Source organism: Stenella coeruleoalba (genome assembly GCF_951394435.1).
Source record: "Stenella coeruleoalba genome assembly, contig: scaffold_61, whole genome shotgun sequence".
NCBI classification, from domain to species: Eukaryota; Metazoa; Chordata; class Mammalia; order Artiodactyla; family Delphinidae; genus Stenella; species Stenella coeruleoalba.
The window spans coordinates 839,224-855,481 of NW_027646361.1; the positions used below are offsets into that span (position 1 = coordinate 839,224).

Below are 16,258 nucleotides of genomic sequence, written 5' to 3' on the forward strand. Positions count from 1 at the left end.
AAACACCATACACTTCTCCTGAGTGGTTGTTGGCAATTTACATCCCGCCCATCAGCATAACAAGGCTCCCAGTTCTCCATGGCCTGTCTTGTCTTTCTGGATTTTACACTTTTTTCAGATGGCCCTTTTGACCGGGGGGAAGTGAGACTTCATTGTAGTGCAGATTTCCTTTGCAAGCTTGCTTGGTTGGCCAAAAAGGGCGTATGCGTTTTTTCCTGAATATATTCAGGATAAAACGCACACGCCCTTTTTGGCCAAGTGCATCATTGTGGACGTTCTGCCTCTTTTCCTATGCTTTCAATGCAATTCCAGTCTACCTCCTGAAATCGGTTTCCTGCAATTCTGCCCCGCTTTCAAGTCCTCTTGGCAGCCTTACTTCAGTCTATTTTTGGACGATAGCTGTCATTTATAACTCTGCAGGTTTGTGAATTACAGTGCCCCTGAGCTCCTTTCTTCAACTCGCTTTCTTGTGACCTGGCCGCAACACCGCAGGATGGCTTCAGGCCCTAATCTGGTTCCGGTACGGCACGCTGAGCCTTTGGTTATTTCCTCTTCCTGGTGGGAAATGAGAGTTAAATTTGCCCGTCCAGACACCTCCAGCTAGCCTCTCATTGGTTCTCGCTATTCCTGTTCATCTTCCGCAGAAATTGCAAACTGGGCCAAACAGGAGGTTAAAGGCGCTGACTCTCCAAGTGGGGAGAGTGTTAGTAAAGCGTCTGGAATGTTGCACCCGAGTACCAGGGGAGGAAACCTGAGACATATTTGAACACGTCTCCCGATCACATGGTTGATCATACTCTAGGTTCCACATGCATGTTTTAGCTGAAGGAAGAATACCTTAAACCTGGAGAGTTGAGACCCGTGTAATGGGTACCATGCAATATGACTTCAAAGGGTCTTCATTTGCTCACCGAACCTCTCCAATCCTATCACTGCTGCGTTTATGCCCCTGTACACATGCTTGATTCTCTTTCGGAGACATAGCAATCCATAGGTTTTACGATACTTACTAGTCAGGTACATTCTTAGGCGTTTAATATGCGGTGTTGAGTCCATTTCGTTGAGCAAGGAGTAGCTCTTGTCTATTCCATATTTGACTTAAGGAACTTTATCTGTGCTCATTTCAATCTCTGGTTTTATGCAGCACCCCAACTCACCTTTACCCTTAAGGAAGCATAAGTTGGTTTTCTAAATTTGAGACCCTGTTCTGTTCTGTAATTCAGTTCCTGTGTAGCCAAGTTTACATTCCGTGTATTACTGATATCTTATGATGTTTCTTTTTCTGTGTGACTTATTTCAGTTAGAATCATCATACCTGAATCCACTCATTGTGATGCTAAGGGCCTGATGACATAGATTTCATTGCTGAGTGATATTGCTTTGTAAGTAAATACCACAACTTCTTTATCCATTTTTCACTTTCTGCGATGTTGAACTTGTACTGTAAACGAGGTTCTTGTAAACAGAGGCGTCCCAAACTTTGGGGTGGCTGTGTCTTTTTGATTTTAATTTCCCTAAGCTATAGGACCATAAGTGGCAGTGCCCTAGGCTCTGTTGCTTTGTTTTTTAGATGTTTCAGGAAACACCATACACTTCTCCCGAGTGTCTGTTGGCAATTTACATCCTGCCCATCAGCATAACAAGGCTCCCAGTTCTCCATGGCCTGTCCTGCCTTTCTGGATTTTACACTTTTTTCAGATGGCCCTTTTGACCGGGGGGAAGTGAGACTTCATTGTAGTGCAGATTTCCTTTGCAAGCTTGCTTGGTTGGCCAAAAAGGGCGTATGCGTTTTTTCCTGAATATATTCAGGAAAAAACGCATACGCCCTTTTTGGCCAAGTGCATCATTGTGGACGTTCTGCCTCTTTTCCTATGCTTTCAATGCAATTCCAGTCTACCTCCTGAAATCGGTTTCCTGCAATTCTGCCCCGCTTTCAAGTCCTCTTGGCAGCCTTACTTCAGTCTATTTTTGGACGATAGCTGTCATTTATAACTCTGCAGGTTTGTGAATTACAGTGCCCCTGAGCTCCTTACTTCAACTCGCTTTCTTGTGACCTGGCCGCAACACCGCAGGATGGCTTCAGGCCCTAATCTGGTTCCGGCCCGGCACGCTGAGCCTTTGGTTAATTCCTCTTCCTGGTGGGAAATGAGAGTTAAATTTGCCCGTCCAGACACCTCCAGCTAGCCTCTCATTGGTTCTCGCTATTCCTGTTCATCTTCCGCAGAAATTGCAAACTGGGCCAAACAGGAGGTTAAAGGGACTGACTCTCCAAGTGGGGAGAGTGTTAGTAAAGCGTCTGGAATGTTGCACCCGAGTACCAGGGGAGGAAATCTGAGACATATTTGAACACGTCTCCCTATCAAATGGTTGATCATACTCTAGGTTCCATATGCATGTTTTAGCTGAAGGAAGAATACCTTAAACCTGGGTAGTTGAAACCCGTGGAATGGGTACCATGCAATATGACTTCAAAGGGTCTTCATTTGCTCACCGAACCTCTCCAATCCTATCACTGCTGCGTTTATGCCCCTGTACACATGCTTGATTCTCTTTCGGAGACATAGCAATCCATAGGTTTTAAGATACTTACAAGTCAGGTACATTCTTAGGCGTTTAATATGCGGTGTTGAGTCCATTTCGTTGAGCAAGGAGTAGCTCTTGTCTATTCCATATTTGGCTTAAGGAACTTTATCTGTGCTCATTTCAATCTCTGGTTTTATGCAGCACCCCAACTCACCTTTACCCTTAAGCAAGCATAAGTTGTTTTTCTAAATTTGAGACCCTGTTCTGTTCTGTAATTCAGTTCCTGTGTAGCCAAGTTTCCATTCCGTGTATTACTGATATCTTATGATGTTTCTTTTTCTGTGTGACTTATTTCAGTTAGAATCATCATACCTGAATCCACTCATTGTGCTGCTAAGGGCCTGATGACATAGATTTCATTGCTGAGTGATATTGCTTTGTAAGTGTATACCACAACTTCTTTATCCATTTTTCACTTTCTGCGATGTTGAACTTGTACTGTAAACGAGGTTCTTGTAAACAGAGGCGTCCCAAACTTTGGGGTGGCTGTGTCTTTTTGATTTTAATTTCCCTAAGCTATGGAACCATAAGTGGAAGTGCCCTAGGCTCTGTTGCTTTGTTTTTTAGATGTTTCAGTAAACACCATACACTTCTTCCAAGTGTCTGTTGGCAATTTACATCCCGCCCATCAGCATAACAAGGCTCCCAGTTCTCAATGGCCTGTTGCCTTTCTGGATTTTACACTTTTTTCAGATGGCCCTTTTGGCTGGGGGGAAGTGAGACTTCATTGTAGTGCAGATTTCCTTTGCAAGCTTGCTTGGTTGGCCAAAAAGGGCGTATACGTTTTTTCCTGAATATATTCAGGAAAAAACGCATACGCCCTTTTTGGCCAAGTGCATCATTGTGGACGTTCTGCCTCTTTTCCTATGCTTTCAATGCAATTCCAGTCTACCTCCTGAAATCGGTTTCCTGCAATTCTGCCCCGCTTTCAAGTCCTCTTGGCAGCCTTACTTCAGTCTATTTTTGGACGATAGCTGTCATTTATAACTCTGCAGGTTTGTGAATTACAGTGCCCCTGAGCTCCTTTCTTCAACTCGCTTTCTTTTGAGCTGGCCGCAACACCGCAGGATGGCTTCAGGCCCTAATCTGGTTCCGGTACGGCACGCTGAGCCTTTGGTTATTTCCTCTTCCTGGTGGGAAATGAGAGTTAAATTTGCCCGTCCAGACACCTCCAGCTAGCCTCTCATTGGTTCTCGCTATTCCTGTTCATCTTCCGCAGAAATTGCAAACTGGGCCAAACAGGAGGTTAAAGGGACTGACTCTCCAAGTGAGGAGAGTGTTAGTAAAGCGTCTGGAATGTTGCACCCGAGTACCAGGGGAGGAAAACTGAGACATATTTGAACACGTCTCCCGTTCACATGGTTGATCATACTTGGGTTCCACATGCATGTTTTAGCTGAAGGAAGAATACCTTAAACCTGGGTAGTTGAAACCCGTGGAATGGGTACCATGCAATATGACTTCAAAGGGTCTTCATTTGCTCACCGAACCTCTCCAATCCTATCACTGCTGCGTTTATGCCCCTGTACACATGCTTGATTCTCTTTCGGAGACATAGCAATCCATAGGTTTTAAGATACTTACAAGTCAGGTACATTCTTAGGCGTTTAATATGGGGTGTTGTGTCCATTTCATTGAGCAAGGAGTAGCTCTTGTCTATTCCATATTTGGCTTAAGGAACTTTATCTGTGCTCATTTCAATCTCTGGTTTTATGCAGCACCCCAACTCACCTTTCCCCTTAAGCAAGCAGAAGTTGGTTTTCTAAATTTGAGACCCTGTTCTGTTCTGTAATTCAGTTCCTGTGTAGCCAAGTTTACATTCCGTGTATTACTGATATCTTATGATGTTTCTTTTTCTGTGTGACTTATTTCAGTTAGAATCATCATACCTGAATCCACTCATTGTGCTGCTAAGGGCCTGATGACATAGATTTCATTGCTGAGTGATATTGCTTTGTAAGTGAATACCACAACTTCTTTATCCATTTTTCACTTTCTGCGATGTTGAACTTGTACTGTAAACGAGGTTCTTGTAAACAGAGCCGTTCCAAACTTTGGGGTGGCTGTGTCTTTTTGATTTTAATTTCCCTAAGCTATAGGACCATAAGTGGAAGTGCCCTAGGCTCTGTTGCTTTGTTTTTTAGATGTTTCAGGAAACACCATACACTTCTCCCAAGTGTCTGTTGGCTATTTACATCCCGCCCATCAGCATAACAAGGCTCCCAGTTCTCAATGGCCTGTTGCCTTTCTGGATTTTACACTTTTTTCAGATGGCCCTTTTGACCGGGGGGAAGTGAGACTTCAATGTAGTGCAGATTTCCTTTGCAAGCTTGCTTGGTTGGCCAAAAAGTGCGTATGCGTTTTTTCCTGAATATATTCAGGAAAAAACGCATACGCCCTTTTTGGCCAAGTGCATCATTGTGGACGTTCTGCCTCTTTTCCTATGCTTTCAATGCAATTCCAGTCTACCTCCTGAAATCGGTTTCCTGCAATTCTGCCCCGCTTTCAAGTCCTCTTGGCAGCCTTACTTCAGTCTATTTTTGGACGATAGCTGTCATTTATAACTCTGCAGGTTTGTGAATTACAGTGCCCCTGAGCTCCTTTCTTCAACTCGCTTTCTTTTGAGCTGGCCGCAACACCGCAGGATGGCTTCAGGCCCTAATATGGTTCTGGCCCGGCACGCTGAGCCTTTGGTTATTTCCTCTTCCTGGTGGGAAATGAGAGTTAAATTTGCCCGTCCAGACACCTCCAGCTAGCCTCTCATTGGTTCTCACTATTCCTGTTCATCTTCCGCAGAAATTGCAAACTGGGCAAAACAGGAGGTTAAAGGCGCTGACTCTCCAAGTCGGGAGAGTGTTAGTAAAGTGTCTGGAATGTTGCACCCGAGTACCAGGGGAGGAAAACTGAGACATATTTGAACACGTCTCCCGTTCACATGGTTGATCATACTCTGGGTTCCCCATGCATGTTTTAGCTGAAGGAAGAATACCTTAAACCTGGAGAGTTGAGACCCGTGGAATGGGTACCATGCAATATGACTTCAAAGGGTCTTCATTTGCTCACCGAACCTCTCCAATCCTATCACTGCTGCGTTTATGCCCCTGTACACATGCTTGATTCTCTTTTGGAGACATAGCAATCCATAGGTTTTACGATACTTACTAGTCAGGTACATTCTTAGGCGTTTAATATGCGGTGTTGAGTCCATTTCGTTGAGCAAGGAGTAGCTCTTGTCTATTCCATATTTGACTTAAGGAACTTTATCTGTGCTCATTTCAATCTCTGGTTTTATGCAGCACCCCAACTCACCTTTACCCTTAAGCAAGCATAAGTTGGTTTTCTAAATTTGAGACCCTGTTCTGTTCTGTAATTCAGTTCCTGTGTAGCCAAGTTTACATTCCGTGTATTACTGATATCTTATGATGTTTCTTTTTCTGTGTGACTTATTTCAGTTAGAATCATCGTACCTGAATCCACTCATTCTGATGCTAAGGGCCTGATGACATAGATTTCATTGCTGAGTGATATTGCTTTGTAAGTAAATACCACAACTTCTTTATCCATTTTTCACTTTCTGTGATATTGAACTTGTACTGTAAACGAGGTTCTTGTAAACGGAGGCGTCCCAAACTTTGGGGTGGCTGTGTCTTTTTGATTTTAATTTCCCTAAGCTATAGGACCATAAGTGGCAGTGCCCTAGGCTCTGTTGCTTTGTTTTTTAGATGTTTCAGGAAACACCATACACTTCTCCCGAGTGTCTGTTGGCAATTTACATCCCGCCCATCAGCATAACAAGGCTCCCAGTTCTCAATGGCCTGTTGCCTTTCTGGATTTTACACTTTTTTCAGATGGCCCTTTTGACCAGGGGGAAGTGAGACTTCATTGTAGTGCAGATTTCCTTTGCAAGCTTGCTTGGTTGGCCAAAAAGGGCGTATGCGTTTTTTCCTGAATATATTCAGGAAAAAACACATACGCCCTTTTTGGCCAAGTGCATCATTGTGGACGTTCTGCCTCTTTTCCTATGCTTTCAATGCAATTCCAGTCTGCCTCCTGAAATCGGTTTCCTGCAATTCTGCCCCGCTTTCAAGTCCTCTTGGCAGACTTACTTCAGTCTATTTTTGGACGATAGCTGTCATTTATAACTCTGCAGGTTTGTGAATTACAGTGCCCCTGAGCTCCTTTCTTCAACTCGCTTTCTTGTGAGCTGGCCGCAACACCGCAGGATGGCTTCAGGCCCTAATCTGGTTCTGGCCCGGCATGCTGAGCCTTTGGTTAATTCCTCTTCCTGGTGGGAAATGAGAGTTAAATTTGCCCGTTCAGACACCTCCAGCTAGCCTCTCATTGGTTCTCGCTATTCCTGTTCATCTTCCGCAGAAATTGCAAACTGGGCCAAACAGGAGGTTAAAGGGACTGACTCTCCAAGTCGGGAGAGTGTTAGTAAAGCGTCTGGAATGTTGCACCCGAGTACCAGGGGAGGAAAACTGAGACATATTTGAACACGTCTCCCGTTCACATGGTTGATCATACTTGGGTTCCACATGCATGTTTTAGCTGAAGGAAGAATACCTTAAACCTGGAGAGTTAAGACCCGTGTAATGGGTACCATGCAATATGACTTCAAAGGGTCTTCATTTGCTCACCGAACCTCTCCAATCCTATCACTGCTGCGTTTATGCCCCTGTACACATGCTTGATTCTCTTTCGGAGACATAGCAATCCATAGGTTTTAAGATACTTACTAGTCAGGTACATTCTTAGGCGTTTAATATGCGGTGTTGAGTCCATTTTGTTGAGCAAGGAGTAGCTCTTGTCTATTCCATATTTGACTTAAGGAACTTTATCTGTGCTCATTTCAATCTCTGGTTTTATGCAGCACCCCAACTCACCTTTACCCTTAAGCAAGCATAAGTTGGTTTTCTAAATTTGAGACCCTGTTCTGTTCTGTAATTCAATTCCTGTGTAGCCAAGTTTACATTCCGTGTATTACTGATATCTTATGATGTTTCTTTTTCTGTGTGACTTACTTCAGTTAGAATCATCATACCTGAATCCACTCATTGTGCTGCTAAGGGCCTGATGACACAGATTTCATTGCTGAGTGATATTGCTTTTTAAGTAAATACCACAACTTCTTTATCCATTTTTCACTTTCTGCGATGTTGAACTTGTACTGTAAACGAGGTTCTTGTAAACAGAGCCGTTCCAAACTTTGGGGTGGCTGTGTCTTTTTGATTTTAATTTCCCTAAGCTATAGGACCATAAGTGGCAGTGCCCTAGGCTCTGTTGCTTTGTTTTTTAGATGTTTCAGGAAACACCATACACTTCTCCCAAGTGTCTGTTGGCAATTTACATCCCGCCTATCAGCATAACAAGGCTCCCAGTTCTTAATGGCCTGTTGCCTTTCTGGATTTTACACTTTTTTCAGATGGCCCTTTTGACCGGGGGGAAGTGAGACTTCATTGTAGTGCAGATTTCCTTTGCAAGCTTGCTTGGTTGGCCAAAAAGGGCGTATGCGTTTTTTCCTGAATATATTCAGGAAAAAACGCATACGCCCTTTTTGGCCAAGTGCATCATTGTGGACGTTCTGCCTCTTTTCCTATGCTTTCAATGCAATTCCAGTCTACCTCCTGAAATCGGTTTCCTGCAATTCTGCCCCGCTTTCAAGTCCTCTTGGCAGCCTTACTTCAGTCTATTTTTGGAGGATAGCTGTCATTTATAACTCTGCAGGTCTGTGAATTACAGTGCCCCTGAGCTCCTTTCTTCAACTCGCTTTCTTTTGAGCTGGCCGCAACACCGCAGGATGGCTTCAGGCCCTAATCTGGTTCCGGTACGGCACGCTGAGCCTTTGGTTATTTCCTCTTCCTGGTGGGAAATGAGAGTTAAATTTGCCCGTCCAGACACCTCCAGCTAGCCTCTCATTGGTTCTCGCTATTCCTGTTCATCTTCCACAGAAATTGCAAACTGGGCCAAACAGGAGGTTAAAGGCGCTGCCTCTCCAAGTGGGGAGAGTGTTAGTAAAGCATCTGGAATGTTGCACCCGAGTACCAGGGGAGGAAAACTGAGACATATTTGAACACGTCTCCCGTTCACATGGTTGATCATACTTGTGTTCCACATGCATGTTTTAGCAGAAGGAAGAATACCTTAAACCTGGAGAGTTGAGACCCGTGTAATGGGTACCATGCAATATGACTTCAAAGGGTCTTCATTTGCTCACCGAACCTCTCCAATCCTATCACTGCTGCGTTTACGCCCCTGTACACATGCTTGATTCTCTTTCGGAGACATAGCAATCCATAGGTTTTAAGATACTTACTAGTCAGGTACATTCTTAGGCGTTTAATATGCGGTGTTGAGTCCATTTCGTTGAGCAAGGAGTAGCTCTTGTCTATTCCATATTTGGCTTAAGGAACTTTATCTGTGCTCATTTCAATCTCTGGTTTTATGCAGCACCCCAACTCACCTTTACCCTTAAGCAAGCATAAGTTGGTTTTCTAAATTTGAGACCCTGTTCTGTTCTGTAATTCAGTTCCTGTGTAGCCAAGTTTACATTCCGTGTATTACTGATATCTTATGATGTTTCTTTTTCTGTGTGACTTACTTCAGTTAGAATCATCATACCTGAATCCACTCATTGTGCTGCTAAGGGCGTGATGACACAGATTTCATTGCTGAGTGATATTGCTTTGTAAGTAAATACCACAACTTCTTTATCCATTTTTCACTTTCTGCGATGTTGAACTTGTACTGTAAACGAGGTTCTTGTAAACAGAGCCGTTCCAAACTTTGGGGTGGCTGTGTCTTTTTGATTTTAATTTCCCTAAGCTATAGGACCATAAGTGGCAGTGCCCTAGGTTCTGTTGCTTTGTTTTTTAGATGTTTCAGGAAACACCATACACTTCTCCCGAGTGTCTGTTGGCAATTTACATCCCGCCCATCAGCATAACAAGGCTCCCAGTTCTCCATGGCCTGTCCTGCCTTTCTGGATTTTACACTTTTTTCAGATGGCCCTTTTGACCGGGGGGAAGTGAGACTTCATTGTAGTGCAGATTTCCTTTGCAAGCTTGCTTGGTTGGCCAAAAAGGGCGTATGCGTTTTTTCCTGAATATATTCAGGAATTAACGCATACGCCCTTTTTGGCCAAGTGCATCATTGTGGACGTTCTGCCTCTTTTCCTATGCTTTCAATGCAATTCCAGTCTACCTCCTGAAATCGGTTTCCTGCAATTCTGCCCCGCTTTCAAGTCCTCTTGGCAGCCTTACTTCAGTCTATTTTTGGACGATAGCTGTCATTTATAACTCTGCAGGTTTGTGAATTACAGTGCCCCTGAGCTCCTTTCTTCAACTCGCTTTCTTGTGACCTGGCCGCAACACCGCAGGATGGCTAAAGGCCCTAATCTGGTTCCAGTCCGGCCTGCTGAGCCTTTGGTTAATTCCTCTTCCTGGTGGGAAATGAGAGTTAAATTTGCCCGTCCAGACACCTCCAGCTAGCCTCTCATTGGATCTCGCTATTCCTGTTCATCTTCCGCAGAAATTGCAAACTGGGCCAAACAGGAGGTTAAAGGGTCTGACTCTCCAAGTGGGGAGAGTGTTAGTAAAGCGTCTGGAATGTTGCACCCGAGTACCAGGGGAGGAAAACTGAGACATATTTGAACACGTCTCCCGATCACATGGTTTATCATACTCTAGGTTCCACATGCATGTTTTAGATGAAGGAAGAATACCTGAAACCTGGGTAGTTGAAACCCGTGGAATGGGTACCATGCAATATGACTTCAAAGGGTCTTCATTTGCTCACCGAACCTCTCCAATCCTATCACTGCTGCGTTTATGCCCCTGTACACATGCTTGATTCTCTTTCGGAGACATAGCAATCCATAGGTTTTAAGATACTTACTAGTCAGGTACATTCTTAGGCGTTTAATATGCGGTGTTGAGTCCATTTCGTTGAGCAAGGAGTAGCTCTTGTCTATTCCATATTTGGCTTAAGGAACTTTATCTGTGCTCATTTCAATCTCTGGTTTTATGCAGCACCCCAACTCACCTTTACCCTTAAGCAAGCATAAGTTGGTTTTCTAAATTTGAGACCCTGTTCTGTTCTGTAATTCAGTTCCTGTGTAGCCAAGTTTACATTCCGTGTATTACTGATATCTTATGATGTTTCTTTTTCTGTGTGACTTATTTCAGTTAGAATCATCATACCTGAATCCACTCATTGTGCTGCTAAGGGCCTGATGACATAGATTTCATTGCTGAATGATATTGCTCTGTAAGTGAATACCACAACTTCTTTATCCATTTTTCACTTTCTGCGATGTTGAACTTGTACTGTAAACGAGGTTCTTGTATACAGAGCCGTTCCAAACTTTGGGGTGGCTGTGTCTTTTTGATTTTAATTTCCCTAAGCTATAGGACCATAAGTGGAAGTGCCCTAGGCTCTGTTGCTTTGTTTTTTAGATGTTTCAGGAAACACCATACACTTCTCCCGAGTGGTTGTTGGCAATTTACATCCCGCCCATCAGCATAACAAGGCTCCCAGTTCTCCATGGCCTGTCCTGCCTTTCTGGATTTTACACTTTTTTCAGATGGCCCTTTTGACCGGGGGGAAGTGAGACTTCATTGTAGTGCAGATTTCCTTTGCAAGCTTGCTTGGTTGGCCAAAAAGGGCGTATGCGTTTTTTCCTGAATATATTCAGGAAAAAACGCATACGCCCTTTTTGGCCAAGTGCATCATTGTGGACGTTCTGCCTCTTTTCCTATGCTTTCAATGCAATTCCAGTCTACCTCCTGAAATCGGTTTCCTGCAATTCTGCCCCGCTTTCAAGTCCTCTTGGCAGCCTTACTTCAGTCTATTTTTGGACGATAGCTGTCATTTATAACTCTGCAGGTTTGTGAATTACAGTGCCCCTGAGCTCCTTTCTTCAACTCGCTTTCTTGTGACCTGGCCTCAACACCGCAGGATGGCTTCAGGCCCTAATCTGGTTACGGCCCGGCATGCTGAGCCTTTGGTTAATTCCTCTTCCTGGTGGGAAATGAGAGTTAAATTAGCCCGTTCAGACACCTCCAGCTAGTCTCTCATTGGTTCTCGCTATTCCTGTTCATCTTCCGCAGAAATTGCAAACTGGGCCAAACAGGAGGTTAAAGGCACTGACTCTCCAAGTCGGGAGAGTGTTAGTAAAGCGTCTGGAATGTTGAACCCGAGTACCAGGGGAGGAAAACTGAGACATATTTGAACACGTCTCCCATTCACATGGTTGATCATACTTGGGTTCCACATGCATGTTTTAGCTGAAGGAAGAATACCTTAAACCTGGAGAGTTGAGACCCGTGGAATGGGTACCATGCAATATGACTTCAAAGGGTCTTCATTTGCTCACCGAACCTCTCCAATCCTATCACTGCTGCGTTTATGCCCCTGTACACACGCTTGATTCTCTTTTGGAGACATAGCAATCCATAGGTTTTAAGATACTTACTAGTCAGGTACATTCTTAGGCGTTTAATATGGGGTGTTGAGTCCATTTCGTTGAGCAAGGAGTAGCTCTTGTCTATTCCATATTTGACTTAAAGAACTTTATCTGTGCTCATTTCAATCTCTGGTTTTATGCAGCACCCCAACTCACCTTTCCCCTTAAGCAAGCATAAGTTGGTTTTCTAAATTTGAGACCCTGTTCTGTTTTGGAATGCAGTTCCTGTGTAGCCAAGTTTACATTCCGTGTATTAGTGATATCTTATGATGTTTCTTTTTCTGTGTGACTTATTTCAGTTAGAATCATCGTACCTGAATCCACTCATTATGCTGCTACGGGCCTGATGACATAGATTTCATTGCTGAGTGATACTGCATTGTACGTAAGTACCACAAGTTCTTTATCCATTTTTCACTTTCTGTGATATTGAACTTGTACGGGAAACGAGGTTCTTGTAAACGGAGGTGTCCCAAACTTTGGGGTGGCTGTGTCTTTTTGATTTTAATTTCCCTAAGCTATAGGACCATAAGTGGAAGTGCCCTAGGCTCTGTTGCTTTGTTTTTTAGATGTTTCAGGAAACACCATACACTTCTCCCGAGTGGTTGTTGGCAATTTACATCCCGCCCATCAGCATAACAAGGCTCCCAGTTCTCCATGGCCTGTCCTCCCTTTCTGGATTTTACACTTTTTTCAGATGGCCCTTTTGACCGGGGGGAAGTGAGACTTCATTGTAGTGCAGATTTCCTTTGCAAGCTTGCTTGGTTGGCCAAAAAGGGCGTATGCGTTTTTTCCTGAATATATTCAGGAAAAAACGCATACGCCCTTTTTGGCCAAGTGCATCATTGTGGACGTTCTGCCTCTTTTCCTATGCTTTCAATGCAATTCCAGTCTACCTCCTGAAATCGGTTTCCTGCAATTCTGCCCCGCTTTCAAGTCCTCTTGGCAGCCTTACTTCAGTCTATTTTTGGACAATAGCTGTCATTTATAACTCTGCAGGTTTGTGAATTACAGTGCCCCTGAGCTCCTTTCTTCAACTTGCTTTCTTGTGAACTGGCCACAACACCGCAGGATGGGTTTAGGCCCTAATCTGGTTCCGGCACGGCACGCTGAGCCTTTGGTTATTTCCTCTTCCTGGTGGGAAATCAGAGTTAAATTTCCCCGTCCAGACACCTCCAGCTAGTCTCTCATTAGTTCTCGCTATTCCTGTTCATCTTCCGCAGAAATTGCAAACTGGGCCAAACAGGAGGTTAAAGGCGCTGACTCTCCAAGTGGGGAGAGTGTTAGTAAAGCGTCTGGAATGTTGCACCCGAGTACCAGGGGAGGAAAACTGAGACATATTTGAACACGTCTCCCGATCACATGGTTGATCATACTCTAGGTACCACATGCATGTTTTAGCTGAAGGAAGAATACATTAAACCTGTGTAGTTGAAACCCGTGGAATGGGTACCATGCAATATGACTTCAAAGGGTCTTCATTTGCTCACCGAACCTCTCCAATCCTATCACTGCTGCGTTTATGCCCCTGTACACATGCTTGATTCTCTTTTGGAGACATAGCAATCCATAGGTTTTAAGATACTTACAAGTCAGGTACATACTTAGGCGTTTAATATGCGGTGTTGAGTCCATTTCGTTGAGCAAGGAGTAGCTCTTGTCTATTCCATATTTGGCTTAAGGAACTTTATCTGTGCTCATTTCAATCTCTGGTTTTATGCAGCACCCCAACTCACCTTTACCCTTAAGCAAGCATAAGTTGTTTTTCTAAATTTGAGTCCCTGTTCTGTTCTGTAATTCAGTTCCTGTGTAGCCAAGTTTACATTCCGTGTATTACTGATATCTTATGATGTTTCTTTTTCTGTGTGACTTACTTCAGTTAGAATCATCATACCTGAATCCACTCATTGTGCTGCTAAGGGCCTGATGACACAGATTTCATTGCTGAGTGATATTGCTTTGTAAGTAAATACCACAACTTCTTTATCCATTTTTCACTTTCTGCGATGTTGAACTTGTACTGTAAACGAGGTTCTTGTAAACAGAGGCGTCCCAAACTTTGGGGTGGCTGTGTCTTTTTGATTTTAATTTCCCTAAGCTATAGGACTATAAGTGGAAGTGCCCTAGGTTCTGTTGCTTTGTTTTTTAGATGTTTCAGGAAACACCATACACTTCTCCCGAGTGGTTGTTGGCAATTTACATCCCGCCCATCAGCATAACAAGGCTCCCAGTTCTCCATGGCCTGTCCTGCCTTTCTGGATTTTACACTTTTTTCAGATGGCCCTTTTGACCGGGGGGAAGTGAGACTTCATTGTAGTGCAGATTTCCTTTGCAAGCTTGCTTGGTTGGCCAAAAAGGGCGTATGCGTTTTTTCCTGAATATATTCAGGAAAAAACGCATACGCCCTTTTTGGCCAAGTGCATCATTGTGGACGTTCTGCCTCTTTTCCTATGCTTTCAATGCAATTCCAGTCTACCTCCTGAAATCGGTTTCCTGCAATTCTGCCCCGCTTTCAAGTCCTCTTGACAGCCTTACTTCAGTCTATTTTTGGACGATAGCTGTCATTTATAACTCTGCAGGTTTGTGAATTACAGTGCTCCTGAGCTCCTTTCTTCAACTCGCTTTCTTTTGAGCTGGCCGCAACACCGCAGGATGGCTTCAGGCCCTAATCTGGTTCCAGTACGGCACGCTGAGCCTTTGGTTATTTCCTCTTCCTGGTGGGAAATGAGAGTTAAATTTGCCCGTCCAGACACCTCCAGCTAGCCTCTCATTGGTTCTCGCTATTCCTGTTCATCTTCCGCAGAAATTGCAAACTGGGCCAAACAGGAGGTTAAAGGCGCTGACTCTCCAAGTGGGGAGAGTGTTAGTAAAGCGTCTGGAATGTTGCACCCGAGTACCAGGGGAGGAAAACTGAGACATATTTGAACACGTCTCCCGTTCACATGGTTGATCATACTCTAGGTTCCACATGCATGTTTTAGCTGAAGGAAGCATACCTTAAACCTGGAGAGTTGAGACCCGTGGAATGGGTACCATGCAATATGACTTCAAAGGGTCTTCATTTGCTCACCGAACCTCTCCAATCCTATCACTGCTGCGTTTATGCCCCTGTACACACGCTTGATTCTCTTTTGGAGACATAGCAATCCATAGGTTTTAAGATACTTACTAGTCAGGTACATTCTTAGGCGTTTAATATGGGGTGTTGAGTCCATTTCGTTGAGCAAGGAGTAGCTCTTGTCTATTCCATATTTGACTTAAAGCACTTTATCTGTGCTCATTTCAATCTCTGGTTTTATGCAGCACCCCAACTCACCTTTCCCCTTAAGCAAGCATAAGTTGGTTTTCTAAATTTGAGACCCTGTTCTGTTTTGGAATGCAGTTCCTGTGTAGCCAAGTTTACATTCCGTGTATTAGTGATATCTTATGATGTTTCTTTTTCTGTGTGACTTATTTCAGTTAGAATCATCGTACCTGAATCCACTCATTATGCTGCTACGGGCCTGATGACATAGATTTCATTGCTGAGTGATACTGCATTGTACGTAAGTACCACAAGTTCTTTATCCATTTTTCACTTTCTGTGATATTGAACTTGTACGGGAAACGAGGTTCTTGTAAACGGAGGTGTCCCAAACTTTGGGGTGGCTGTGTCTTTTTTATTTTAATTTCCCTAAGCTATAGGACCATAAGTGGAAGTGCCCTAGGCTCTGTTGCTTTGTTTTTTAGATGTTTCAGGAAACACCATACACTTCTCCCGAGTGGTTGTTGGCAATTTACATCCCGCCCATCAGCATAACAAGGCTCCCAGTTCTCCATGGCCTGTCCTCCCTTTCTGGATTTTACACTTTTTTCAGATGGCCCTTTTGACCGGGGGGAAGTGAGACTTCATTGTAGTGCAGATTTCCTTTGCAAGCTTGCTTGGTTGGCCAAAAAGGGCGTATGCGTTTTTTCCTGAATATATTCAGGAAAAAACGCATACGCCCTTTTTGGCCAAGTGCATCATTGTGGACGTTCTGCCTCTTTTCCTATGCTTTCAATGCAATTCCAGTCTACCTCCTGAAATCGGTTTCCTGCAATTCTGCCCCGCTTTCAAGTCCTCTTGGCAGCCTTACTTCAGTCTATTTTTGGACGATAGCTGTCATTTATAACTCTGCAGGTTTGTGAATTACAGTGCCCCTGAGCTCCTTTCTTCAACTTGCTTTCTTG

At 43.9% G+C, this 16,258-nt stretch overlaps 1 long non-coding RNA gene across 7 annotated transcripts in view; it reads left to right on the forward strand.

Annotated features, from left to right (window-relative positions):
* Positions 1-16,258, forward strand: part of LOC307181154 — a 2,002,597-nt gene that overhangs the window by 815,721 nt on the left and 1,170,618 nt on the right. For all 7 annotated transcript variants that reach the window (XR_013826033.1, XR_013826034.1, XR_013826035.1 and 4 more), the window contains one exon: positions 7,613-7,698. This is a non-coding gene — a long non-coding RNA (uncharacterized lncRNA). The remainder of the gene's footprint in view (positions 1-7,612; positions 7,699-16,258) is intronic.